The 27990-nt window shown below is 40.6% G+C and overlaps 1 pseudogene across 1 annotated transcript in view; it reads left to right on the forward strand.

Annotated features, from left to right (window-relative positions):
* Nucleotides 1-27990, forward strand: part of LOC309819855 (small ribosomal subunit protein eS6-like) — a 106675-nt pseudogene that overhangs the window by 16675 nt on the left and 62010 nt on the right. Inside the window, exon 2 of the transcript in view lies at nucleotides 9641-9889. The product of the transcript in view is annotated as a small ribosomal subunit protein eS6-like (transcript). The remainder of the gene's footprint in view (nucleotides 1-9640; nucleotides 9890-27990) is intronic.

A 27990-nucleotide genomic window follows, 5' to 3' on the forward strand; every position in this document is an offset into this window, starting at 1 on the left:
CCTTTTAGCATAAAAGAAGCCTGAATTCTAAGTTGGGTAAGGCAGTTCTTTGGGACACTAGTCCACCATCTTCTTGGTCTGCTGGCTTTCTGAATAAAGTCACTACTCCTTGCCCCAACACCTCATCTCTCGATTGACTGGCCTGTCGTGTGGCGAGCAGTGCGGCCTGGGACTCGGTAACACCACTAGCTTTCGGATACTACTGTATGAAACGTAACTTCTTGCCACTATTACACTTGAAGGTGATGATGAGAGAAGTGGGATAAAACAAGGATAGTGCAAGAGAAATCCAATTCAACTTTCTGTAAAAAAGTGTTGTGTGCACATGCTTTATTTTCACAGTTTCTTAGCTGTCCACAAAATCTATCACATAGTTAGGCCCAGTCCTCTCAGCAGAAGAGAGAGCCCAGGAGTACCTCGCTTTTTTGAGGTATAATTTTAAAAATGAACAATGGCCCAAACAGGCTTAAAAACCTTAAAGTATATTTAGAGACTTAACACTGAACACATTTAATGCTTCTACCTTCAAATTATTAAATGCAGACCCTATTTATGGAACTCATCAGGATGAAAAATATTTTCAGTCACGGGTGGTGTGGTCTAGTAACATGAAGTAAGCTTAAAGTAATGTGATGGTAATAGTCACACAACTGTATGCATTTGTCAAAATTCACCAAATGGACACTCAAAAACAGTGATTTTTTTTTAATATAAAAACTATCTCAATAACCCCAACTTTAAAAAAGGTTTCCGTCTTGTCAGTGTATTCCTGTGACTGTATAACCTTATTTGAAGATAACACTAAAAGCTTATGTTTGATTCCTTTGAAGACTGTTAAGTCCAGGCAGGGTCTGATTGTTTCCCTGAGATGCAAAGAGTGGGGGTACTCATGTGACTGATTTGGGATGGAAACCCAGTGCCTAGAAGAGCATTAGGCACGTGTCTGGGCCTCATTTGTACCGACTGATGGAATACGTGGAGATCCCCACTAGTCCAGCAGGGCACAGCCCAGATGGCCCTGTTAGCTCTAGGTCTTCTTGAGCCAAAGGCACCCTACAAACCGGGCTGCTTCTTAGGGTCCTAAAGATCTTTACAGGTGTTGGTGGCACTGGTCCTGTATTGCTTACTACCAGGATATGATCTAGATTGGACCTTATGGACATTTTAGATCCTCTTTCATCCTGAGAGTAGTCACAGAAATGCTCTAGAAGCTCATCTTCCTGCTGGCTGAGAACAGGGACATAACTTTCACCAAACACAAAATCATGTGTACCTTGAGGCTAGCCTGGAAAAAAATGAGGGGCAAAGTTGATCTACCTGGAAAAGCATGTTTGTTCAATCATTGTTCCTCCTGCTTAGGTAGTGATGGATACTTGCTTTTGGGATTCATTTTGTTTTACTTGCAGAGACATAATTTTACAATTAATTATTCTTCAAAATAAAGCTCAGCTCTTAACAACAATGAAAAATTCTTACTATACCTGAAGTCAAAATTTGACAAAGATAGATATATCTCCTTTAGACTACAGAAGTATTTATAGGGTCTCCTTCCTAATTATGAATTTATATTACTATGTGAAATTCATTTGAAGAAATAGTTGTATAAAACTAACAGAATATCACAAGCATTATGGATTTCTCCAGCTATTTATATTTCAGTATGTAGATGTAACAATATTATAACTAAATACTTGCACTATGTATATAAACACGTATCGGTTAAGCTATATCATCACATTTCTCCAGGAAATTGGCTGAAGTCTGTTTTTATCAGTCAACTAAAATTATGTGGGAATACTGCTTTCTTCTATGAAATTTAGCCAACCTTAGAAATACTTGCATAAATGTTAATTGCCCACCAAATTTCTAAAATCCTCTGAAGTCTCACCTCAGTGATTTTGGTACTTTATCTCTGGAGAATATGTCCTGCTCTTTTTATACGTCCAAGAGATATCTGCTCTAAATTGTCTCTTGTTTTAGTCCAGGCATGATGATGGTGCTGGCCTAAGCCAACTTATTTACTAATAATTTCTCCAGTGGGATGAATCTTTGGGGCCGCCACACAGGCCAGGAGCATTCCAGCCAGTGGAACCATTTTTTTCTAAGAACTGATGGTTCAGTTTTTAGGATTTTGGTGAGCTGGTTGTTAAACAGTCATTCTTAAAAATTAAGTTATGTAAATTTACAATTGAATGAATTATATTCGAACAAAGGTAATACCTCAAAACTTACCACTTCTTAATTATTTCCGATTACCTATCCTTTTGAGGTTATTTACATTTGACATGCCTGTAGGATGGAAATATAATGATGTGCTATTTCATCTCTTCCCAACTCTATGTTCAGTGACATTGCCTGGGTAACTTAAAATTGGCCATCATAGGAAATCAACAAACATTACGATTTAGAGCCGCCTACCCACTCCCTCTCCCATACACTCATCGTTTCCTGCCCCCAAGAGTTGTTAAGCATTTATAAACACATTTAGCAGCTTTATATTTAAAGTTAATTGGACCAGAAAAAAAAAGCCCCATGACTTTAGCCTCTCCCACCCATACCATAGGCATTATCATTATACAGCCATACTTAGAGAAATTACCTACCCATCCCTTCATTCGTTCATTCATTCAATAAATATTACTTACTGCTGTTAGTACAAAGCACTGTGCTAAACATTGTTGTAATGGAAGAAAATATACACTACACAACTCAACAAAGAAATGCTTAGTAATGGAAAGAACATGTGCTTTGGATTCAAAAGGATCTGGAGTCTGAACCCAACTGTGTAGGATGACCAACCTCAGGGGTTTTCCCGTGATTGTACTGGTTTTAGCACTGAAAGTCCTGCATCCCAGGAAACCATTCTGTCCTGGACAAACTGAAACATTTGGTCATGCTACAACTGTGACACTTAATGGTTTTGAAAACTTAGGCTAGTTCCTTTATATCTCTGAACCTCAGTTTTCCCTTATAGTATATGGGGGAAAGAAAGTCAATTTTCAGGACTGGTGTCAGGATTAGGGTTATATGGGCACTCCATATAGAAGTGTGCCCATACATGTAGGTAATTAGAACGCTGTCTCACATATGTAATATGCTCAATGTAAGTTTTTATTACTATTCATAATAAAATGCAGAATAAAAGAGGTAAAGAACTCTTTTGTAGGAGTTGAGATTATAACTATAGATTCTAACTGAAGGTTTTAGAATGGTATAATGGAAAAGGCAGTGTCTGACTTTGACCATTAGAATACAAACTGCCCTTACCCCATTATCAAACTATATCCTGCATATTCTGATGCTGCTATATTATTTTCCAGAATTTCACATCCTGATTTTCAGGTCCTCACCAACCTTACCGTGAAAACCAGGCTACTCCTTTCCACTTCTGCTCTAACTAGCTCAGGGCCTGCTCTTCTTTAATGCCTGTGGCTGGGCGGGATAAAGCAGGTATTTAAATCCCAGTCTCAGAACACTGTCAATAAAATGGTGTGCTCAGCTTGTATATCGGTGAAACAAAATTCATTGGGAAAAAGGAAGATGTAATACCTACACTGCAGATTCTCAGTGAGGCTTAAAGGGTATGAAACATTCCCAAACATTAGTAGGTACTCAAGAAATGCTAAATAATATTCTCCACTTCTGCTTAGTTGCTTTCCGAAGTCTAAACAGCCAATAAAATGTTATGCATTGAGTATGTTCTTGATACTGTGAAAATGTGAAAGCCTTTCATTTAATGATGTTATTAGGCTAGAGATAAAGGTTCAAAATAACTTAAAGATCTTGAAAAGGAAAGAAACACAATGTTTTGTTCTGGGGGATGAAAAAGTCCACAGAGAGGCTGATTAAAATACCGACAGTGGGCATTTAAAACTATAAATGGAATATAAGTAAAGCATCACTGTTGTTTGAAAGCCTTTTACATATGTGGGTACAGACATAATTTTGAATAGACATTAAAGTAAGACACATATGCAAATGTCCATCGATCTCACTGCTGGGGAAGTGGCTTCAAAATAAGTCTTATATTGTTTTTCATTTTATTTTATTTATTTTTAAAATTTATTTATTTTTAAAATTTATTTATTTTTAAAATTTATTTATTTTTAAAATTTATTTTATTTATTTATTTTTGGCTGCATTGGGTCTTCATTGCTGTGTGCGGGCTTTCTCTAGTTGTGGCGAGCAGGGGCTACTCTTCATTGCAGTGCATGGGCTTCTCATTGCGGTGGCTTCTCTTGTAGCAGAGCATGGACTCCAGGCAGGCGGGCTCCAGTAGTTGTGGCTTGTGGACTCTAGAGTGCAGGCTCAGTAGTTGTGGCACACGGGCTTAGTTGCTCTGCAGCATGTGGGATCTTCCCCAAGCAGGGCTCAAACCCATGTCCCTGCGTTGGCAGGAGGATTCTTAACCACTGTGCCACCAGGGAAGCCAAGGCTTATATTGTTCACCTCCTTCCTTCAAGGGAAATTACTCTTATTATTCTTATTTTGTGCTTGATATTATAAAATTCTGATAACGGATGCTGAAAGTTCACTCCTCCTTTTGGGAAAACTGTGAGAAAACTGAATGACTCCTTGGAGAAAAACCTTTGGTGACGAGGTTGCAGATCCGGTATCTTAGCCAGCCTCCAAGATGGCTCCCAATGATGTCTACCTCCTGGTATTAACATCCTTCTGCAGTCTCCTCCTACACTGAATCAGAGCTGCTCTGTGTGGCCAAAAATTACTGTAAAAGTGTTGGTGGATGATTTCTGAACCTGCATCATGCAAGTAGGGTTGCCAGATGACATACAGTACGCCCAGTTAACTTTGAATTTCAGAAACCAACAAGAACAATTTTCATATAAATATGTCCCCAATATCGCATGAGCCATATTAACACTAAATAATTATTTATTGCTTATCTGAAATACAAATTTAACTGGGTGTCCTGTATTTTCACTTGCTGAATCTGGCAACCCTTTTACGAAGGGCAGTTCAGCGTCTATCTTCTTCTCCTGGATTGTTAATCATCTTGTGAGGATGCTCAAGCAGCCTGGTGGGTCGGCCCACGTGAAGAGGAGCTGAGACCTCCTACCACCGGTCAGCACCAACTTGCTGCCTGGGTCAGAGAGTCACCTTGGAACCACTTTTATGCTTCAGGTATCTCTTTATGTAACAAAATTTGCCTCACTTCTGATTTGTTTATGTCTTTAGTGGATACTCTAGACTATGGATTCCATTAAAACAGAGACATACCCGTTTTTGATCCTTATTATGTTCAAGTACCCAATATAGCACAGGGCCAGGCACTTGTAGTTTCAGTTTTGTTAAAGGGAGTAAACAAAGGAAGAGCTCAGAGCCTCACTTTTTTTTTTTTTTTTTTTTTTTTTGCGGTACGCGGGCCTTTCACTGTTGCGGCCTCTCCCGCTGCGGAGCACAGGCTCCGGACGCGCAGGCTCAGCGGCCATGGCTCACGGGCCCAGCCGCTCCGCGGCATGTGGGATCTTCCCGGACCGGGGCACGAACCCGTGTCCCCTGCATCGGCAGGCGGACTCTCAACCACTGCGCCACCAGGGAAGCCCAGAGCCTCACTTTTGACATCTGTAGAATGGGATAAAAATGGTGTCCACCATATAGGGTTGGTGCGAAGACTGAATGAGTTAATAGGCTTAGACATGTGCCTGGTACGTAAGAAGTGCTCATTACACAAGGGAAGAGTGTTCCTTTATCTCAATGTTTAACTTGTATCGTAACTACAGGGAGGACTTGTTAAGATTCTGATTACCGGGACCCAACCTCCTTATTTTCTGATTCAGTGGGTCTGGGTGTGACTAGATGATACTGATGCTGCTAATTTTGGGAATGAGCCACTGCTTTGTCTTAATGCTTTCAGTGACCGTGGCTATACTGGGAGGGTGCCTTCCCACTTCTCTTTATAAATGATTCGTGCTGCCTGGGCACAGACCTCAGCCCAGGCAGAGCTGTCAAGAGTATGGAGTCTGATTTCTCTTAACACAAGCAGGCACAGACGTCTCTGATTTTTTTCTGGCTGTAATCAATATCTCTAGACCAAGGGATGCTCTATACTAGCAGGAAGTCTGCAACAGGAGAAAGACAGCAGCCTCCATTCTAAATTCAGAGATGAGTTCTGTTCAAATACTACCATTATTGCTGATTCCTGGACCCTGGTCTCAGTCTGCTTGAAAGCTAAGTGCATACGTTCAGCTGAAATCCTCACTGTGCTCCAACGTGGGAAGAAATGTTATAGTACATAGTGAACAATGCTGCAGTGGATCAGAAACGTTTTTTGTTCTCCTAAGTGGCACAGGTTTAAAGCATTAAACAAACAAATCTAAAAGTGTTCCTTGTCATTAGAAGTAATGTTATGTATAATATGATCACATAAAATCAGTGAGAATACAAAGTAATTTTGTCTGATTTCAAAAATGAATAAGATGGCTGCCAATTTTCATAGAGCAAAACATGTATCTTCATTTGATTAAATAGTTTTAGAGTTGTATATATGGATTGAAAGCAAAGTAGAAAACCAGGGGAAGGCATAATCATTTATTTTTGAGGGCTTTAATTTTGCTTCTGATTTGTATGCCTTACTCATTTTAGACTTACAAACGTGGATGGTCTCAGGACCAAACCCAGGGTCTGATGCTTATACAATTTTGGAAACCCTTTTTAGGAAAAAAGTCTAAAAGATAGTTTACTTCTGCAAAATTTACAGAAATAGATGCTCTCATGAACTTGATTAGGGCTCCTCACCAAGCCGTGGAAGGGGCCCATTCTCTCATGCAAGTGATGAGTTTGAAGTTTAAGCTTCATTCTCTTCACAGTAAATACACCTCTGGACTTATATACACAGCAGAACTGGGACATGAAGTTGAAGTAATCTACCCATCAAAACCACAACGTGATTGATTTATGTAAGGTTTGTGGAAATCAGTTTTACGTTTCAGTCATATTGTGAGAAAAAAAAATCATATGTCTATATTAATGGACTGGTAAAAGATCTTTGCTAAGCATATGGAGAGAGCTTTGTGGGATCACCACATCACTGATTTGCTTCTACAAGGAGGACTGCTTGGTGACTGACCGTTATCAGGATTATTTTTTAAAAAATTAAAAATTAAATAACAGTTAATTTTGGTTTTGTTATATGCACCTCATCTAAGATCTTCAAACTTTTTGGTTGTATCACACAGCAAATTATTTGATTGCATTTATGGACAAATAAGTAATAATACAAGGTAATTTGTATTGTGGGCAAAACACAGCAGAGAAAAACCAACGCTTACTATAATCAGAGATCGAAGAAATCCTTAAATCCGGTGTGATGTGGAGATTTCACAGAAATGGTGGAATTGTTTTATGGCTAGGGTAGGCACCTGTTATAAGCAGCAGAAACCATTTCAATACAGATGGGAGCATCAATTTTGGAAATAACAAATAGAAAACTTCCAATAAAATAGAAGGTTCCTGTGAAGGAGATTCATGGATGACCCTTTGAAGAGTTAAATAAAGGTCACATTACTATAAGAAAAGGCTTTGAAAGTCATACTAAAATCTGAGTTTTAAATTAGGAGTTTAAGGGACTTCCCTGGTGGTCCAATGGCTAAGAATCTGCCTGCCATTTCAGGGGACACGGGTTCGATCCCTGGTCCGGGAAGATCCCACATGCCACGGAGCGACTAAGCCCGTGCACCACAACTACTGAGCCTGCGCTCTAGAGCCTGCAAGCCACAACTCCTGTGCCCCACGTGCCTAGAGTCCATGCTCTGCAACAAGAGAAGCCACTGCAATAAGCCCATGCACTGCAACGATGAGTAGCCCCTGTTCGCCGCAACTAGAGAAAGCCTGCTTGCAGCAGCGAAGACCCAACGCAGCCAAAAATAAATAAATAAATAAATTTATTGAAAAAAATGATAAGTTTAAGATGAACATATACACACTACTATATATAAAATAGATGACCAACAAGGACCTATTGTATAGTACAGGGAAATATAATCAATATTTTGTAATAACCTATAAGGGAAAAGAATCTGAAAAAGAGTATATATATATCTGAATCACTATGCTGTACACCTGAAACTAACATGATATTGTAAATCAACTATACTTCAATGAAAAAAAAGGCCCCATTGGTGTGGAAAAAATAGATAAATAATTTTTAACAATAATAATAAAATAAAATCTGAGTTTTTGTGGGCCTCTCACGGCTGTGGCCTCTCCCGTTGCAGAGCATAGGCTCCGGACGCACAGGCTCAGCGGCCATGGCTCACGGGCCCAGCCGCTCCGCGGCATATGGGATCCTCCCGGACCGGGGCACGAACCCATGTCCCCTGTATTGGCAGACGGACTCTCAACCACTGAGCTACCAGGGAAGCCCTAAAATCTGAGTTTTAATGTCAGTGGTTGTCAAAGCTTGAGCTCTAGACCAGCAGGTTATATATGTAAGCTCTCAGGCCCCATCCCAGTCCTACCAGATTTGAAACTCTGGGGAGGGTCCCAACAATCTGCTTTAACAAGCCCTCCCTCCGGGTAGAGAACCAATGCTCTAAATTACTGTAAGCCACGGAAGATTTCCGAAAGGAACGTAATGCTTATAAAGCGGTGTTTCTGAAGATTAAGCTGGCAACTGTGGGTGAGATAGATTGGATAGAGAAAGGATTGGAGGCACGAAAGTCTGTTTTCTTAACATAATGTCTTAATTAGCATCATATATATAAATTATAATACCTGCTGCTGAATTCCAAAGCTGTTCTTTGTCAGAGTTTTAGCATCTTCATTTTATGGTACAACATATTAAATTGTGGCAATCTACCTTAGTGAGCCAGCTTTAAATTATTTAACAATCAATTAAATGCTTTCATTTTATTATCGTGAAAGTTAATTTAATAACTTGTAGCTAGTAACTAGTAGGAGGAAACTCCATCTTTTACACAAAATACAATAAAAATTCAGCAACCTTATAAACACAAATCAGAAAGATAGGAGGACCATTTTTATGTAATGAATTTGGGTGCTTTAAGGGAGTTTTAAAAGATACTCTCCTTCCCTAGACATGATAACTTCAAATAAACATGTGTGAACTCGCAGTATTATAGGATATTTAAGAGAGAGAAGGGGGATGGGGGAGGGGATGGAGAGGAGAGAGCTAATGGTTATTAGTGGTGAATGAGAGAGTAAGGGAGCAGAAGAGTGACAAAAAGAAGAAAAATGCAGCCAGAAAGTATAAAAGAATGTGCCTCAAAAATCACTCAAATCCATCAGCTGTTGGGTCTCAGTGAATCAGCAGAGCAGGACCCAATCTGGCTCTAAGTGCGGGGTAATGAGTACCTCCTATGACAGCCCAGCTGCAGAGAACTTATGCTTCTGTGCCTTGGGGCAAAAAATGACTCTAATGCTGCTGGACGGCTGCCCTTTGAGTGTTTTCTTAAGTTTGAAATCTTGGCACTTTTTATATACCCATCCACAGAAAACCTGCTATGTGAGAAACACGCAGAAAATGTACTTATGGAACCCCATGTGTGACGTGATATTGTTTACATAAGGCTTACACAATTTGAGAATAAGGCAATTTGACAGAAGAGACAGGTTGATGAAATGCCTGTGGTATCTTTTTTTTTTTTTTTTGGCATTACAGTTGAGTGGGTAGAATATAACCATGGGAAAGCCGAGAGCTGGCCCCGATTCCTGGCTCTGTTACTGACATCCCGTGTGATTCAGGACAAGAGACACCGCTTCAACCCCACGTTCATTATCCAGGAGGACCTGAGGGGAGATGGGTGTAAGGGCTGGTACAGGGCTCCAACATCCTCGTTTTTCATCAGATTAGAAGGTTATCCAGCAGACAACATCCAAGCCACATGTGCCCCTGCCAATCTCCCCTCAGGTCAGGCACTAAAAAGAGAGCTTTTCATCAAGACCAAACCTTGAATATTGTTAATGTTGGAACCGTGTAGGGCAGCTGGTCATGGAAGCAGGGTAGAGGCCTGGGAGAGTGTGATAAGAAAGGTTTGGAAATGGGTCAGACGCAGGCATAAGTGCCCCAAAGCATGAGGCAAGCTGCAAGGGCCTGGAGTCACAGAAGAGACCCAGAATCAGAACACACATGCGGGTTCCATGCAAAAATCAAGGCAGTGAGATAAACTGTGGCGGTGGTCAGGGGCCAGAGCCCAAGGTAGGGAATAATAATACTACTCATTCACATATGCCCAGAGCTCAGCATGTGCCAGGCACAGATCTTAGCATCTGGACTGTATTAATTCATTTAATCCTGGCAGCCCACCTAAGGGGTAGTATTTTGTAACGCCCATTTTTAAAAAAAATTATTTATATTTATTTATTTTTATTTATTTATTTTTTGCGGTACGCGGGCCTTTCACTGCTGTGGCCTCTCCTGTTGCAGAGCACAGGCTCCGGACACGCAGGCTCTGCGGCCATGGCTCATGGGCCCAGCTGCTCCGTGTAACGCCCATTTTACAGATGAGGAAACGGAGGCACACAGAGATACCACTGAGGCACACGGAGATATCACTAGGCAGAGGCTCAATGGCTGGGCATGCAGGCAAGCTGTCTGCAGGCTTGAATTTCACAGGAATAGAAGAGGAGCAAGAGGTAGCATTGTGTATATAGATCAGAAATAAAGTATCCAGCATAAAGGTTAACTTTCTGCTCCAATCAGATGCCTCCTACATGCTTCCCGTCAGAGCGCTAACCAATCACAGAATGGAAAGGCCTACAGCCCAGCAATGTGCCACATCTCGCAACCGGGAGAAAAGCAGCTGCCTGAATCTGTTTTACCACCGCCAGCCTCTTCTGCTGGTCCTGGTGCTCCGCCAGGCCCAGGAGGCAGGGGGTCGGCGGCCTCTGTGCCAGGATGGGAGAGTGGGCTCCGTCTGATTGCAAAACCATAGCCTTAACACAAGCTCTGTGTTCACTCAACAGAAAACGAAGTGGAAAGTTTGCAATTATGTAGCTTATTTGAACCAAGGAGTCATCCAAAGTGGTAATTCGACTCTCAGCCGTGAACCAAACTGGGGGAAAGAGATGAAGATGTTCACCGCACAATACAGAGGAAAACATTCACCCTGGCACACATGCACACAACCCTGTTTGAATAAAATGTAATTGGAAAAAACCTCACTTGGTTAACAGATTTGCTGAGATTCTTTTAAACTGTGCTTTAAGAAGAGCACATCAGTGGACAATTTTGAAAAATAACACTATAATACGCTGCAAATTCTCACAACACTTACAGTGATATTACAAGTGAATACATTTTTCTTTTCAGAAAGAATATAACCCATAAGGATTATGCCCTGGAACACTCATTTTTCTCTTAACTCCTTCTTCTGAAAAATGCCAATTGCTTTTCATATGAATGTCTTGTTTCTCCTTCCCTACAAGTGGGAAACGAAGTTTCAGAGCTTAAAAGTAAACTTAAAAGCCAACAAAAACCTCGAACTTTGGATCAAGCCCTGGAGCATCACGAACTATCACGTAAGCTTTGGTGAGAAGTCCTGAGTTGATTAGACACATTAAACCAAGGAATTATAGAAAAATGAAATGGAGACTTAATCACATAATTAGAGTCTTTTATTCTACAGATGAGGAAACTACAGCTAAAATGTCTCTCATTAGGTCATTTGCTCACAAAGCTGGGAAGTCACAGAGATGAGTCCATCCTTTCTACCATCCTCTGCTCTTGCTCTGCTACCCACTAGACTGAATTTTTTTTCTGAAGTGTTTTTTTTTCCTCCCACATATGAAATAAACACCAGAACTCAGCTTTCCTATTTAAAAATACATGGGAAACAGGACTGCCCTGGTGGTGCAGTGGTTGAGAATTAGCCTGCCAATGCAGGGGACATGGGTTCGAGCCCTGGTCCGCAATAAAGCCACCGCAGTGAGAAGCCCACGCACTGCAACAAAGAGTAGCTCCTGCTGCAAGTAGAGAAAAGCCTGCGTGCAGCAACGAAGACCCAATGCAGCCAAAAATAAATAAATAAATAAATTTATTTAAAAAATAATTTTAAAAGATCTCTTAAGCTAACTTTTAAATTCAGCTTTTCACAATTTGCTAATATAGGGTTAAGCTCTATTAATTCTTTCTTCAGATGTTGAGAACTTACGACATACCTGAACGGTGAATTTGGCATGAAACCAACATTTTACTTTTGTCAGCTCTGCAGAGTCAATATATCATATCCCCAGAAGAGAAGGTTGTGTTCCTCTTTGCCTCAAACATCATTAACAAAACTGACAGTGAAGCGCTAATTCCAGAACTGTTCCAGTTGTTACTGACGTGTAGAGTGGAAAGAACTGAGCCTGACTGTTAGATGTCAAGCTGGTTTCCACTACTAACAAATAAAAACCTGTACCGTTTGACTTGTAAAGAAGGGCCAACTGGGCTTCCCTGGTGGCGCAGTGGTTGGGAGTCCGCCTGCCGATGCAGGGAACCGGGTTCGTGCCCCGGTCCGGGAGGATCCCACATGCCGCAGAGCAGCTGGGCCCGTGAGCCATGGCCGCTGGGCCTGCGCGTCCGGAGCCTGTGCTCCGCAACGGCAGAGGCCGCGGCAGTGAGAGGCCCGCGTACCAAAAAAGAAGGGCTGACTGATCAGAACAGAGTAGGTTAGGAAAAAGTATTAAGAAACATGATTATGCCACCTTTTCAGAATTTTTTTAATCATAAAAAGGAGAAAACAGACGTCTAAGTAAAAACAAGGATGCTTTAAGGATAAATGAAAAACAAAGGTTCAATTAGTAAGAATTACATTTCAGTCTTCCTTCCTCTTTTACTAAAAGAAATACAATATTCCTCACATGTGTTACATTGCTAAAGACAGTTGAACTTCTTTACGGTCATCTTCTCTGGGTCTGTGGGCATTTCCAGACAGGCATAGATTCCAACTTTATGCTCTGGTTTCAAAGTGAAACAGGTATGTATCCCAATGTTTTCGGTTGTCTTCCATGTATGTTTTTTTTTAATGTATTTTTAATTAATTAATTTTTGGCTGCGTTGGGTCTTCGTTGCAGCATGCAGGCTTTCTCTAGTTGCAGCGAGCGGAGGCTACTCTTCACTGCGGTGTGCAGGCTTCTCACTGTGGTGGCTTCTCTTATTGCAGAGCACGGGCTCTAGGCACACAGGCTTCAGTAGCTGTAGCTCGCAGGTTCTAGAGCACAGGCTCAGTAGTTGTGGCACATGGGCTTAGTTGCTCCACGGCATGTGGGAATCCTCCCAGGCCAGGGCTCGAACCTGTGTCCCCTGCATTAGCAGATGGATTCTCAACCACTGCACCACCAGGGAAGTCTCCCATGTATGATTTTGATGGCTTCTATAGGTAGACACAAACATCAATTTTTTAAAAACTTTTTTACAAGTTAATTAATTAATTAATTATGGCTGCAGTGGGTCTTTGTTGCTGTGTGTGGGCTTTCTCATTGCGGTGAGTGGGGCTACTCTTCGTTGCAGTGTGCGGGCTTCTCATTGCGGTGGCTTCTCTTGTTGTGGAGCACGGGTTTTAAGTGCGCAGGCTTCAGTAGTTGTGGCATGCAGGCTCAGTAGTTGTGGCTCGCAGGCTCTAGAGCGCAGGCTCAATAGTTGTGGCGCTTGGGCCTTAGTTGCTCCGCGGCATGTGGGATCTTCCCGGACCAGGGCTCGAGCCTGTGTCCCCTGCATTGGCAGGCAGATTCTTAACTGCTGCACCACCAGGTAAGTCCCCATCAATTTTTTTTAAAGAGGCTTTTGGAATTCCTCAATTATGATCTTCCTTTACCTTTCTGAGTGCTTGGCTATAACTGGCGATGCCGGTTGCTTACCTAAGTTCAATGTTTCCACCTTCCTTCCTAGTAGAACCCGGATTTTGTTTGGGGAAAAAAAATCTGTCCTGTCAGCTTTTGCACAGCAAAGGAAACCATAAACAAGATGAAAAGACAACCCTCAGAATGGGAGAAAATATTTGCAAACGAATCAACAGACGAAGGATTAATCTCCAAAATATATAAACAGCTCATGCAGCTTAATATTAAAAAAACAAACAACCCAATCCAAAAACGGGCAGAAGACCTAAATAGACATTTCTCCAAAGAAGACATACAGGTGGCCAAGAAGCACATGAAAAGCTGCTCAACATCACTAAGTATTAGAGAAATGCAAATCAAAACTGCAATGAGGTATCACCTCACACCAGTTAGAATGGGCATCATCAGAAAAATCTACAAACAACAAATGCTGGAGAGGGTGTGGAGAAAAGGGGACCCTCTTGCACTGTTGGTGGGAATGTAAATTGATACAGCCACTACGGAGAACAGTATGAAGGTTCCTTAAAAAACTAAAAATAGAACTACCATATGACCCAGAAATCCCACTACTGGGCATATACCCTGAGAAAACCATAATTCAAAAAGAGTCATGCACCCCAATGTTTATTGCAGCTCTATTTACAATAGCCAGGACATGGAAGCAACCTAAATGCCCATTAACAGACAAATGGATAAAGAAGATTTGGTACATATATACAATGGAATATTACTCAGCCATAAAAAGGAACGAAATTGGGTCATTTGTTGAGACGTGGGTGGATCTAGAGACTGTCATACAGAGTGAAGTAAGTCAGAAAGAGGAAAACAGATATCGTATATTAATGCATATATGTGGAACCTAGAAAAATGGTACAGATGAACCAGTTTGCAGAGCAGAAATTGAGACACAGATGTAGAGAACACACGTATGGACACAAAGGGGGGAAAACAGTGCAGGGTGGTGGTGGTGGTGTGATGAATTGGGCAATTGGGATTGACATGTATACACTGATGTGTATAAAATTGATGACTAATAAGAACCTGCTGCATAAAAAAAAAAAAATATATATATATATATATTATTCAAGTCATCCAAAAAAAATTACATCATCTCGGTGTGTAGTAGTATATTAGAGATAATAGTTCCCACATCATTAAATATCGCTAGTGATGTAGCTAACATTAAAAATTCTAACAATGTGATCATAGGCTTCTTCAATGAAGAATCCAGCCTGGGATATAAATTCACTGAAATTATGATATGCTCGGGTAGGAGATTTTGCAAGCAAATGAGGCAACAGCTTTTGGAGGCATCTTCAAAAGATAGTACAAAAGGCCATTGGTGGGGCTTCCCTGGTGGTGCAGTGGTTGAGAATCTGCCTGCTAATGAAGGGAACACGAGTTCAAGCCCTGGTCTGGGAAGATCCCACATGCCACGGAGCAACTCGGCCCGTGAGCCACAACTACTGAGCCTGTGCGTCTGGAGCCTGTGCTCCGCCAACAAGAGAGGTCGTGATAGTGAGAGGACCGTGCACTGCGATGAAGAGTGGCCCCTGCTTGCTGCAACTAGAGAAAGCCCTCACATAGAAACGAAGACCCAACGCAGCCAAAATGAATTAATTAATTAATAATTTAAAAAAAAGAGTAGCTATTATCATCATTGAAGGGAAGTAAAAACTTTAAAAAAAAAAGGCCATTGGTGAGAAAGAACACTTATATTTCAACCCTCTTTGAATCCTGTGTATTCAAATTTTTAAATTAAAATGTATCTTAATGTCAGCATAAAAAATAAATTCTCACTGTGTTCATGTATTCTTTTCTGTAATCCAATTAGCATTCTTGGTAGTAATGCTTTGAACTCTTTTTCTGGTAAACTATCTATTTCTGTTTATTAGTTGTTTTTTTCAGGTGTTTTCCCTTGTTCTTTCATTTGAAATAAATCCCTCCGTCTTCTCAAAAAAAAAAGTGAACAGGCAAGTGACAGATAGGAAAATGTATTCACAAAATATGTATCTAACAAAGGGCTTCTATCCAGAATTTATAAAGAACTCCTACAAATCAATAACAAAAAAGATTGACAATCCAATATAAAAAGTGGTCAAAGGAACAGATACTTCCTAAAAAGGCAGTCTAGATGACAAATATGTACATGAAAAGGTGCCCAACGTCATTATTAATCAAGAAAATGCAAATTAAACCATAATAATTTACTCAGGAATGTCAAAGTTACCTACCAGGAGGCTAAAATAATCTCAAGTGTTGTTGAGGATGTGGAATAATGGAGCACTCATATGTTGCTTGTGGGAATTTAAATTGGTTCAGCTACACTGGAAAACTGTACCATACACCTGTACATTTACCTAACCTATCACCCAGTAATTCCACTTCTAGGTATGTACTCAAGAAAAATGAATGCGGTTGTTCACCAAATGATACATACAAGTATGTTCACAGCAACTTCATGCAGAAAAGCCAAATATTGGAAACAATGAAATAACCACCAACAATAGAATAAATACGTTGTAGCCTATTCATATAATGAATATGAAACAACAACGAGAAGAATGAACTCCTGACATATCCAATAACATGGACAACACTCACAGACAAAATATGGAGTGACAGACACCAGATACAAAAGAGAATATACTATTGATTCCTATTTGTATAATATCAAAAAGGAAAACAAATCCATTGGTCAAAGTAGCTGTTACCTTTGTGGATGAATATACACTGGAAAAGGGGATACAATGGAGATGCTGAAAATGTTTTACCCCTTCTTAGTGATGTTTATAAGTTTGCATATAAAAATAAAAATCCATGCTCCCCCCCCCCCCCAAAAAAATCTGTCCTGTTGAAAACTGTTCTCATCAGGCTTTCTTCACCACCCTCCTTACCATCACTCTCACTGCTTTTCACCCCACTTCACTTTGTAGCTAAAGGTGGCCACGTGATGGTTTGGGTCACGAGTATGTAAGTGGGGATTGCTGGGTAGAGCTTCTAAGCAAAAACGCTTTAGAAAGGAAGCTGACTCAGCTGGTGGCTGGCCTTGGCTTTCCCCTTCTTGCTGGAAATGGGGTGTGAAGTTGGGGTGGAGCAGCCATCTTGGCACCCTTTGAGGGCTCTCCGTGAGGATGTGCTGAACAGAAATAGAAAAGACCCTGGATCCCTATTGGCTGACTGGGGCCACAATGTCAGCTCTTGACAGCTTACTTCCAGACTTCCGGTTATATTAAAATAATGACAATAGTGGTAATCATGCCATCAATTTGTTTAAGCACTCTCCTTTCAGCTTCCTGTTACTTACAGACAAGCTTACTTCCTACTCATGGGAATATTTTATTTCAAAAAAATTTTATTATTATTATTTTTTTGGCTCAAATTTACATTTATTCATTGTCAAGATACATGTACCAAAGCAGTACAAGTGTATCCAAGGGAACTTGAAGCATGATTAACATTTTGGTCAAATCTCAAAGGGAAAAAATTACGTAACAGCTCATCTCTCTTCCCATCCATTCTTTTTTTTAACATCTTTATTGGAGTATAACTGCTTTACAATGGTGTGTTAGTTTCCGCTTTATAGCAAAGTGAATCAGCTATACATATACATATATCCCCATATCTCCTCCCTCTTGCGTCTCCCTCCCACCCTTCCTATCCCACCCTTCTAGTTGGTCATAAAGCACCGAGCTGATCTCCCTGTGCTATGTGGCTGCTTCCCACTAGCTAGCTATTTTACACTTAGTAGTGTATACATGTCCATGCCACTCTCTCACTTCGTCCCAGCTTACCCTTCCCCCTCCCCGTGTCCGCAAGTCCATTCTCTAGTAGGTCTGCGTCTTCATTCCATGGGAATATTTTAGAGCAGAAAATTCAAAAGCAAAATACACTAGAGCCTTTAATGAATGGTATTTCCCTAGGCTAACTTGCTTAATTATGAGGATGTTTAGTTAATATACAAATTATGAAGCTTCGAATAATTGGCTTTTATCAGCATCCTCATTATTATCATTAAGGAGGTTTTTATTCAGAACTCATTTGCATGGGAAGCTTTCTCAGCTATTTACCTGGTGAATGGTTTTCTGTATTGGAAGCCTGTCTCCAGCTTGGAAATCACTGAGGAGAGTCTGGAGTCTTCAGTACGATTATAGCAAGAGAAGAGTTTTATAAATGAGTGACTTTCTCAGAGGTGCTGCAGCATGTTGAAGCTGTCTTCATGAGAGTTGTTACAAATGATCTTTAACTGAGACTAGTTATTTGTGAAAATTTGATATGACTTAATATCTTTTTATATAAAAGGAAATTCAAAGTTGTCAATTATTATATGGTTTGTAATAATATCGTTCTTATCCCCATTCGTATATACTTTCTTCAGTGGGATAGAAGATGATGGAGTTACAGTGAGCAAGCTGGGAATTTCTTTTCACTCTGGGCATGCCCATGGGTGTTTCACATTGTGAATATCATCTGTTCTATTTCTTGAAGCAGAAAAAAAAAAAAAGAAGTTGAGAACTGCTTTATACACGAAGAACAAACCCCCCTAATGAGTACCTCTGGCAGCACCCAGACAGACCATGGGAGCTCTGTTCTAGATATTCTCAACAGGCATGGAGTGTGTTGGGGGGTAATAACCCTTCAGGGATGTATCATTATCTCAAGGGTGAGGGCTTAGAGCTTTTTATGTGTACCAGAAGTGGTATCAAATTAAAAGTTGAGAAAAACTGCTGGAGAGCCTTCATTTAATATGTTTCTCTCGGCCTATGTCCAGTTCAAAAATTGGTAGTAGTGACCTGAATCTTCACTGAATTGAGAAGTTTTATGAGGCTATGTTCAGGCCCAGTACGGGGTGACTACAGTGATTGTCTCCCTGGCCTTTGGGCATGGCTCCCCATGTCCCATTGGTACCTCCTTACCCTTTTGCTTACTAGGGCATTTAGGTTGAAGTCATTTCCATTAACCTGTGTAAACAGCCTTGGCCAATTCTTCTGCACTGCCAGCACATTTGGGCATTCTGTAAATCTGTATTAGCTGGGATTACTTTCAGCGGCAAATAATAGTGAGCTCTCAAAGGACAGTGGCTTAAACAATACAAAAGTTTAATTCTCTTTTAAGTAAAGTAAATCTGGAGGTAGCGAGTCAAGGACTGGCATGGTTCCTTCTAGTTTTCTGCTCCATTTTCCTTATGAGGGGGTTTACATTTTTATATTCTGTATAGCAGGATGAGGAAAGACCAAAAAAAAAAGAAAGAAAGGTTTAGTCCCTGCCTTGTAAGGAAACTTTCTGTAAATACTATATAACACTTTGGTTTTGTATCATTGGCCAGAACTTCATCACATGGTCACATCTAACTGAAAGGGTGGCAGAAAAACAGAGCCCTCTATCTGCGTTCTTAGATACACTCAGATAAAGTCAGGATTCTGTTACTAAATAACTGGAGAATGATTACTGGGAAGCAATAGCTGTTGTTGCCGCCATTTGCAAATAACTGTAATTAACAGTATGGCTATTTGTAAATGCACTGATTTCAACATACGGGCTGTAACCCTTGTCTCATTTAGCACCTGAAATGCTTTCTCCACTTCCAAGGATTTATGGAAGCCAGATGGCGGCCAGTTACCAGCCATAGGGGTTTAAGTTTTCTCCACTGCTTTTGTTTATCTTGATTCTGTAGATGAAAGAGCTCTAATTTATCTTTTTGTTCTCCCAGGCCCCATTCCATTTAGTGGAATTGCTTTTCAGATAGGATACACGTCTTCCTCCCCTGTCATGTTGGATGCCTGCTTATTTCTGAAGATTATTAGGGTGCTCTTCATGTGTATACCCCTTTCAGGGGCCCATTCCAGTGGCTTGATCATGACATGTACTAAAGAGCTCTGGTGTTTAACTAGACAAGGAAAAAAATTGCCAAACCAGTGAAAAGTAGTTTTAATATCTCCTAGCTGGATAAAGAATACACCTTAGGGATTATTAGTAGCAATTGTTAGGCACAGGTGAACCTCTTATTGCAGAAGGAGTGATGACGTCCTCTTGGTACTTTCTCAAAGAGCCAGAATTCTAGAGCACCTCCCTATCAAGTGACCCACAGTGGCCCATCAATGAGGAGTAGTAATAGGCTAAACAACTGGACTATTTAATTCCACATTTCCTGGCTTCTAACGGTAGATTTTGGTATTTAAAAGACTTTTTAGCAGTGGTTCTATTCCTCGAAGGGATAGGATTTTGAAAATAGATTAAGGTTTGAAGGAGTGATAATCCTGAGAATAAAAATAACACGTATACCTATCAAGACAATTAAAAAAAATCTTTTTCTCTGATTCATTCAACAACTGAGAGTTGTGGTGGTGTAATTTATTTATTTTTGGACTTTTTTAATAGAATAGTACCTTTTTCACTGGGATGGGACTTTAAGAGATTTTGCTATCTTAAAAGATTGGAAGTCTTTTTATTTTGTTGTTAAAATCATGACACGGAAGGCACCATGTTGCCACAAGAGTAGAGACATGTTTTAACAACTGCTCAACAATTCCCATATGGCTCTCTTTAATTCAACTCAATGCAGTTCACTGCAATAAATCAATGGAATTCAATTTAATTAAATACTTACCAGTTCTATGGAGGGGGTAAAAAGATACCATTTTATTTAGGACGTACACATATATGCACCAAGAGAAAAAATATGAGACAGGCTACATCTCAATGCCAAGATGTTCGTAACAGGACATCATTATATCTGTATCATAGTATTTATTTTACTTTCAGTTGGATTTGTGGAAAGGAGTCCCTGAAAGACCATCAGGAGATTGTACCTGATGGCACGTCTATATTCATCATACTCCTTTGCAAAGGTGACAATCTGAGTACAGAGTTATTTACAGAGAAAGAAGTCAGTACACCATCAAAATCTTATTTATGCATGCAGAATACTATATATAAATTAATGTTAATGGTAGTTGTCAGTGGGTTGGGGGATTTTAGTGCTTTTGCTTTATCTCTTACACTTTTCTGTATTGTTGGAATTATTTACAATGAATTTGCATTATTTATCTATTATGAAAATGTAAATGCAATAGATGACATTTTCTATCATTGTTAAAGAAATCTGGGTATTAAATTAATGATGTCTTTGAAAGAGGTCACAGCCATCACTTAATATTTTGCTTTGTTCATCCTCTTTTTTCAGTATTCTACCCAGTTCTCTAAAATAATTGAGGAAAGAAGACCTACTAAAATAAGCATAATGCGATGAGGGGTTCAAGATGGTGGCAGAGGAAGATCTTGAACGCACCTCCTCCCAGGGACACAGCAAATCTACAACTACATATGGAATAATTCTCTCTGAAAAAGACCTGAAAACTGGATGAACAGAGTCTCCACAACAAAGGGTAAAAGGACACAGGTGGGTAGGAGAAACAGAGATATGGCCACACCAAGGAAAAAAATGACATCCCAGGTACGGCGATCCACAATTGGGAACAATCACAAAGGTATAGTTAATTTTCCTGAGGAGCAAGGGATTTGAGCTCCACATCAGGCAACCCAATGCATAGATCTTGCACAGGAGAGATGAGTCCCCCAAATACCTGACTTTGAAAATCAACAGGGAACACATACAGGAAAACTATGGAACCACAGGGAACAAAAAAACCCCACTCTTAAAGGGCTCATGTGCAAACTCACCTGACCTGAAAAGCAGCACAAAAACATCACATTGAAAGTGCACGGACCATAGGTGAAGGGGATCCATTTACTAATGTTGAAACATCTGCTGGAGAGGCAGGAACCAGCAGGGATGCTCCTGGGCCCTGAGACACCAGAGGAAGTCATTTTTGTGATTGTAGGCTACCTTGCTAATACCAGCACTGGTGAGCAACATTTTGGAAATCTCCATCTAACCTGTTAGTGCCAGGCGGTGAGCCCTGCTAAGAACCCTGTGCATGCCTGCATCTCAGCTAGGCCTCACAACCTGCTGGGTGGTAACTCCACCCACCAGTGCCTGGCAGCCACTAAGGCCAGGTCTCACAGCTATTCTGGGGGCCAGTCCTGCCCATCAGAACCCAGCAGCTACCACACCCTCACCACAGCAGGAGGGCCCACACAGCCCACATAGGGGAGGCCCCTTAAGTGCTTGGCTATGGTGGCCAGGTAGGACTGTGCTTTGGAGCCCCACAGGACATCTCTTATATAAGGGCACTTCTTCAAAAATGGGAAGAGTAGCTGATTTACCTCATCCATAGAAACAAACACAAAATTAGGCAAGATGAAGAGACAGAGGAACTATGTTTCCATCCAAAGAACATGACAAAACTTCAGAAAAAGGGATAAACAAAACAGAGTTAAGCCATCTACCTGATGAAGAGTTAAAAGTCATAGTCATAAAGATGCTCGCTGAACTCAGGAGAAGAATGGACGAATATAGTGGGAACTGTAACAAAGAAAATACCAAACAGAAGTTTTAATTGAACTGAAAAACACACCAGAGGGGTTCAACAGCAGATTGGATGAGGCAGAAGAACAAATCAGTGAACTGGAAGACAGGGCAATAAAACTCACCCGGACAGAGCACCAAAAAGAAAAAAAAAAATTAAGAAAAGTGAATATGACTTAAGGGAATTTGGGGACAACATCAAGTGGAAAAACATTCATATCATAGGGATCCCCCAGAAGGAGAAGAGAGAGAGTAAGGGTCAGAAAAATTATTTGAAGAAATCGTGTCTGAAAACTTCCCTAATCTGGGGTATGAAACAGACAGTTAGGTCCAGGAAGCCCAGACAGAATAAGATGAACTCAAAGAGATACATACCAAGACACATTATAATGAAAATGGTAAAATTTAAGGATAAAGAGAGAATCCTAAAAGCAGCAAGAGAAAAACAACTTGTTACCTACCAGGGAAACCTCAGAAGGCTATCAACAAATTTTTCAGCAGAAACCTTACAGGTTGGAAGGAAGGGCATGACATATTGAAAGCACTGAATGGAAAAAACTTCCAACCAATAATTCTCTACCTAGCAAGGTTATCATTCAGAATTGAAGGAGAGGTTAAGAGTTTTTCAGATAAGCAAGAGCTAAAGCAGTTCACTGCCACTAAAGCAGCCCTACAACACTTTATCATTTTACTCCCCCGTTCTGCATTTTATACTTTCGATGACACATTGTACATCTTTTTGTTTTATGAATCCCTTAACTAATTTACTGTAACTTTAGTTAATTTTACTACTTTTGTCTTTTAACCTTCATACTTGCTTTATAAGTGATTGATCCACTACCTTTATTATATATTTACGCTTTCCAGAAATATTTTTACTTTTGTATGTTTTCTTTTCATTAGTCAGTGCTATTTCTTTTCAGCTTAAAGAAGTTCCTTTAACACATCTTTACCCTTCTTCTCCTACCAGTTAAGATGTGTGCTTCATGAAGCTGGTTACGTTTGTTCCCAAGCCTATTTAAGCAAGTTGTAATGGCTGTTGTAATTATAAAATTTAGTTCAAATTTATGTAAACCAGTAACGTATGAGGTTGAGAAGAAACTTCTTATTTCAATGTAAACTAAGTTGAAAGTGTTGGAAATACTTAACAGAGTTGCTATAGAGGAAATGCAGTAGATTACGTATGGTAGAGACAACTATGAACATTGTGGGGAGGGGATCCTGATGCTAGGAATCTAGAAGTGATTTGCATCATATTTCTCCATAAATATGTTTAAGTTTCTCCTACAGAAAAATTAGTGATGCATTTTGCATGTGATTTCTGAAAGAAAGCCAATGTTCAGGTCCCTGATCTCAGCTTTATACAAATGGCAAATGAGTGTTAAAATGTTTGAGATAAGCCTGTATTTTGTTTTTTGGGTGATTTCCTGTTTTAACTGACATACTCAATAACACTGGTACAACAAACAGTGCATCCAGAGAATAATGTGTTAAGTAAAAGGATTATAATTCGTCTGTGACATGTTTTTGTTAATTTTTATCACAAACAATGACATTTTAAGCTTAACAAGTGCCTGACAGCAGCAAAGACTGTGAAGGTGTGGAGTGTAGAATTTGCTGGCTCATGCTAAAACAGCTTCACTTCTCTCCTTACAACTTTCTCTCACTGAATTTTGTAAAGGCAGGTGTTTTTCATTTGACCTTATCAAGAAAATAGAAAACAAAAGATTATCATGAAATTTAATGAGAACATGTTTCTTTGTGTGGCTTGCAAAGCAGTGGAAGTCGATTTCTCCCTTCTCAATTCGTACCCTTCCTTAGTACATCTGGGCTATTTTGCACACTGGGGACTATTTTTCCTAATGGTGTTTTCATTCTTTTGTCCAACTCCTTGCTTCAGTTTTCAGAGTGGGAGGCATCTGCGGTTCCAGATAAATCGTAATGCCACACTGCTCTCAGTTGCTCAGCACACCAAGCTCTCTGCTTTCTCAGGAGTTCCCAAATGCCGTTCCCTCTGCTGTTCCCTATGGCTTTTCCTCATAGCGTTCACCCAGTTAGCTCCCTGTTTGCATGCATGTGCACATTAGTAGGGAAAAATATAATAAGTACATAAACCACAGACTTCTGGGGAGGGGAGAGGGGCTGGAAATTAATTTCAATCACCAATGGCCAGTGGTTTAATGTCTATATAATGAAGCCTTCAAACAAAAAAACAAAAAACAAGAAGAAAGGATCTGGAGAGCTTTCATGTTGGTGAACATGTGGCGATGTGTGGAGAGTGGCTGACTCAGAGAGGATGGAAACCCTGCACTCTTTCCCCATACGTTGCCCTATGTCTCTTCCATTTGTTATATCTTTTTATATAAAACTCATAATCTAGTAAAGTAAAATGTTTCTCTCAGTTCTATGAGCTGCTCTAGTGAATTAACCAAACCCAAAGGAGGGGGTGGTTGGAATCTCCAATCTATAACTGGTTGGTCAGAAGCACAGGTGACAACCTGGACTTGTGATTGGCATCTGAAATGGGGGAGGGGGGCAGTCTTGTAGGACTGAGCCCTTAACCTGTGGCATCTGATGCTATCTCCAGGCAGACAGTGTCAGAATTGAGTTGAATTGTAGGACACCCAGCTGGTGTTCGAGAATTGCTTGATATGGGGAAAGACCCATACATCAGAACTGGTGACCAGAATGGTTAGCTATTAACACATATACCAGGAAAGCTTTCATTTCTGTTGATTTCTTCCCTGATAAGAACAAAAGGTTGCTCATAGTGCCACTTCCCATCGTTGCCTCAGAATGTCCCAAGTTTCTCTTACAGTAGATTTTTTATGTGGGTTAGCTAAAAAATTTGAGAAACGAAACGAAGAACCCCTGCAGCTGCTTCCCTATTGGTCTCATCTGGTGTGCATTGCTGGGTCTGTGTGTGTTGCTAACCACCATCACTGGTTCATCAGCTGCGTTCCCCTGAGGGTGGTTCAAGTCATAGCGTTGGTGATGTCACTCCCGCCACCACTGCTGAGACTGGCCTGGTCCCAGTCAGTGATGCGTATGGTAGCAATTTGCATCATGCTGTGCTATCCAAAACTTTCTGAATGTGCACTTTCTATAGCAACTCAGTCAGAAAGTCCAGCAGCCCCATGCTTGTTGTCTCAGACCTCTTGCGCTAAAGTCTGATCACGCAGAGAGAAAGATGCACTCACCGATGCAAAAATTCCTGATTATTATTGCCTCCACCTCTTTATTTGGAAGGGGGTTTGGTATATTGGCTAATAAGGAGGAGGAAAATAAAAATAAAAACCAGTACTGTTCACATCCACTACAGACACAAAGCATTACCTGACATCCTGAATATTTATCAGAACTGTAAGGAAAGGGCAATGCAGATCAATTTCAGATTCAGGCCCCTCTCTGTCATAGTCCTGAAAAATTTCCAAAGGCTTGGACAAAATGGTAACCTTGATGAATTTCAGGAATATGACTTTATATGGCTTTCCCTTTCACAGTCTGAAAGGCTAAACAATGGGCTTATAAACAAACATCTTAGTAGTGGTATAAGCTTTGTGGTTTGACTATATAAACGGATGAAACTATGCTTTTAAAGTGACACGTGAAACCGGCCACATTCCTTCATCTGATATATGGCCATGCTTAGTGTGAGTGTGATAGCTGTGCTGGTGAAGATGACGATGAATCCTTTAGGTATGTTGGGCAGGATTCAAATCATTAACTGGAATTGGATGAAATTTCAGAATTGTGAAGACAAAAGAAAGTACTGAAATGGAGGAAATTGAAAGCTCACTAGAAATATTTGGAAGAAACAGAACTTGCTGCCTTGCAGTTAATGATCTGAATCCTGCTCAGCATCCCTGAGGTCATGGGCATCATCTTCATCAATGTCATTATCATTGAATTTCTCTCAAGCTCACACTGTGAATGGCCGTATAGTAGGTCCTTTGGTGCCTTCTACTGCTCTACCTCCTGGCTTATTTAGAGCTTGTTAACGGTGTCATCGGGTTTTTAATTGGTCAGCTGTCAGAAACTTAGAAAACACTGAGTCATCTCCCTGAGTAAAATTGGTGCTTCGCAGCTTCAAACTTGAGTTTACTGTGAGAATAAGACAGAGGCACGTCCTACTGGGAAGCAGTGGGGCTGGGACAAGTGAAAGGCCTCCCTCAACCCACTTACAGCACTTCACCTCATCAGGGTGATTTGCCTGTCACTGTCCATATGGTGCCCGAGGCAAAGGGTTACTGCTGCTGATGGTGACATCCCCTACAGCAGCGGCTGCAGCAATTACCTGGGAGTCACATTATATTTGCAGTTTGTTTGGATGGATGGAAGGGAGAGGCTGCAGGTCAACATCCAGTTTTTTTGGTCAGACTTGTCAAACACAGGAATAAAAATATGACCACGATGGTCATTTAAATACAAGCTATTATAGTCTTATATCTATTCACCCTTGAATATGTCCTTCTGTTTATGTTTCTGAGTTCTTACTCTATATAACTCCTTCATGGGATTATATTTCACATGAGTCTTACTTTCCTCTAGGTGAAGCAGGTTTTCCTCAAGCACGATCAGAGACAGGGAAAGAGAAGGAAGGAATGATAAAGGGAACATAGTAAAAGGATTTAAGGATGATTTTTAAAAACTGAATTCAAATAATCAGAAAAGTAAAAATGAGAAGAGAAAAATGGAAAAGTGTACTGAAAGCAGTGACATGCAAAGAAAATAAAAAGAACAGAGAATGATAGTAGCAAAACCTGAAGGTCTCAATATATCATAGAAAGGAAAAGGGAGCAAAAGGCAATTAAATGCACTGCATTATGGGCTTCCCTGGTGGTGAGGGCTTCCCTGGTGGCGCAGTGGTTGAGAGTCCACCTGCCAATGCAGGGGACATGGGTTCGTGCCCTGGTCTGGGAAGATCCCACATGCCGTGGAGCGGCTAGGCCCGTGAGCCATGGCCACTCAGCCTGTGCATCCGGAGCCTGTGCTCCGCAACGGGAGAGGCCACAACAGTGAGAGGCCCGCGTACCGCAAAAAAAAAAAAAGCACTGCATTATACCATATGATCCAGCAATTCCACTCCTTCATATGTGCCCAAGAGAACTGAAAACATGTCCACACAAATGCCTGTACACAATGATCACCCTAAGCCGGAAATAACCCACATGTCCATTAACTGATGAATGGATAAACAAATGTGGTATATACATACAATGGAATGTCACTTGATGATAAAATGGAATGAACTGCTGATATATGCAACAGCATGCGTGGATCTTGAAAACATTATGGTAACCGAAAGAAGCTAGTCACATAATGTATTTGTTGTATTTTCCACATATTGTATTTACATGAAATCAGAATAGGCAAATCAATAGAGACAGAGAGTAGATTGGCAGATTAGGACTAGGGGGAGGAGGGAAAGGAGGAAGACTGTTAATGGGTATGGGATTTCTTTGTGGGGTGATAAAAATGTTCCCAAATTGGACAGTGGTGATGATTATACAACTCTGCGAAAATACTAATAACCACTGAATTTTACACTTGGAAATATTACATTTTATGGTATGTAAATTATATCTCAATAAAGCTTCTATTAAAAAAAAAACTCAGGGCTTCCCTGGTGGCACAGTGGTTGAGAGTCTGCCTGCCCATGCAGGGGACACGGGTTTATGCCCCGGTCCGGGAAGATCCCACATGCCGTGGAGCGGCTGGGCCCGTGAGCCATGGCTGCTGAGCCTGCGCGTCCGGAGCCT

Source organism: Grampus griseus (assembly GCF_964374135.1).
Source record: "Grampus griseus genome assembly, chromosome: 3".
In the NCBI taxonomy this organism is placed as follows: Eukaryota; Metazoa; Chordata; class Mammalia; order Artiodactyla; family Delphinidae; genus Grampus; species Grampus griseus.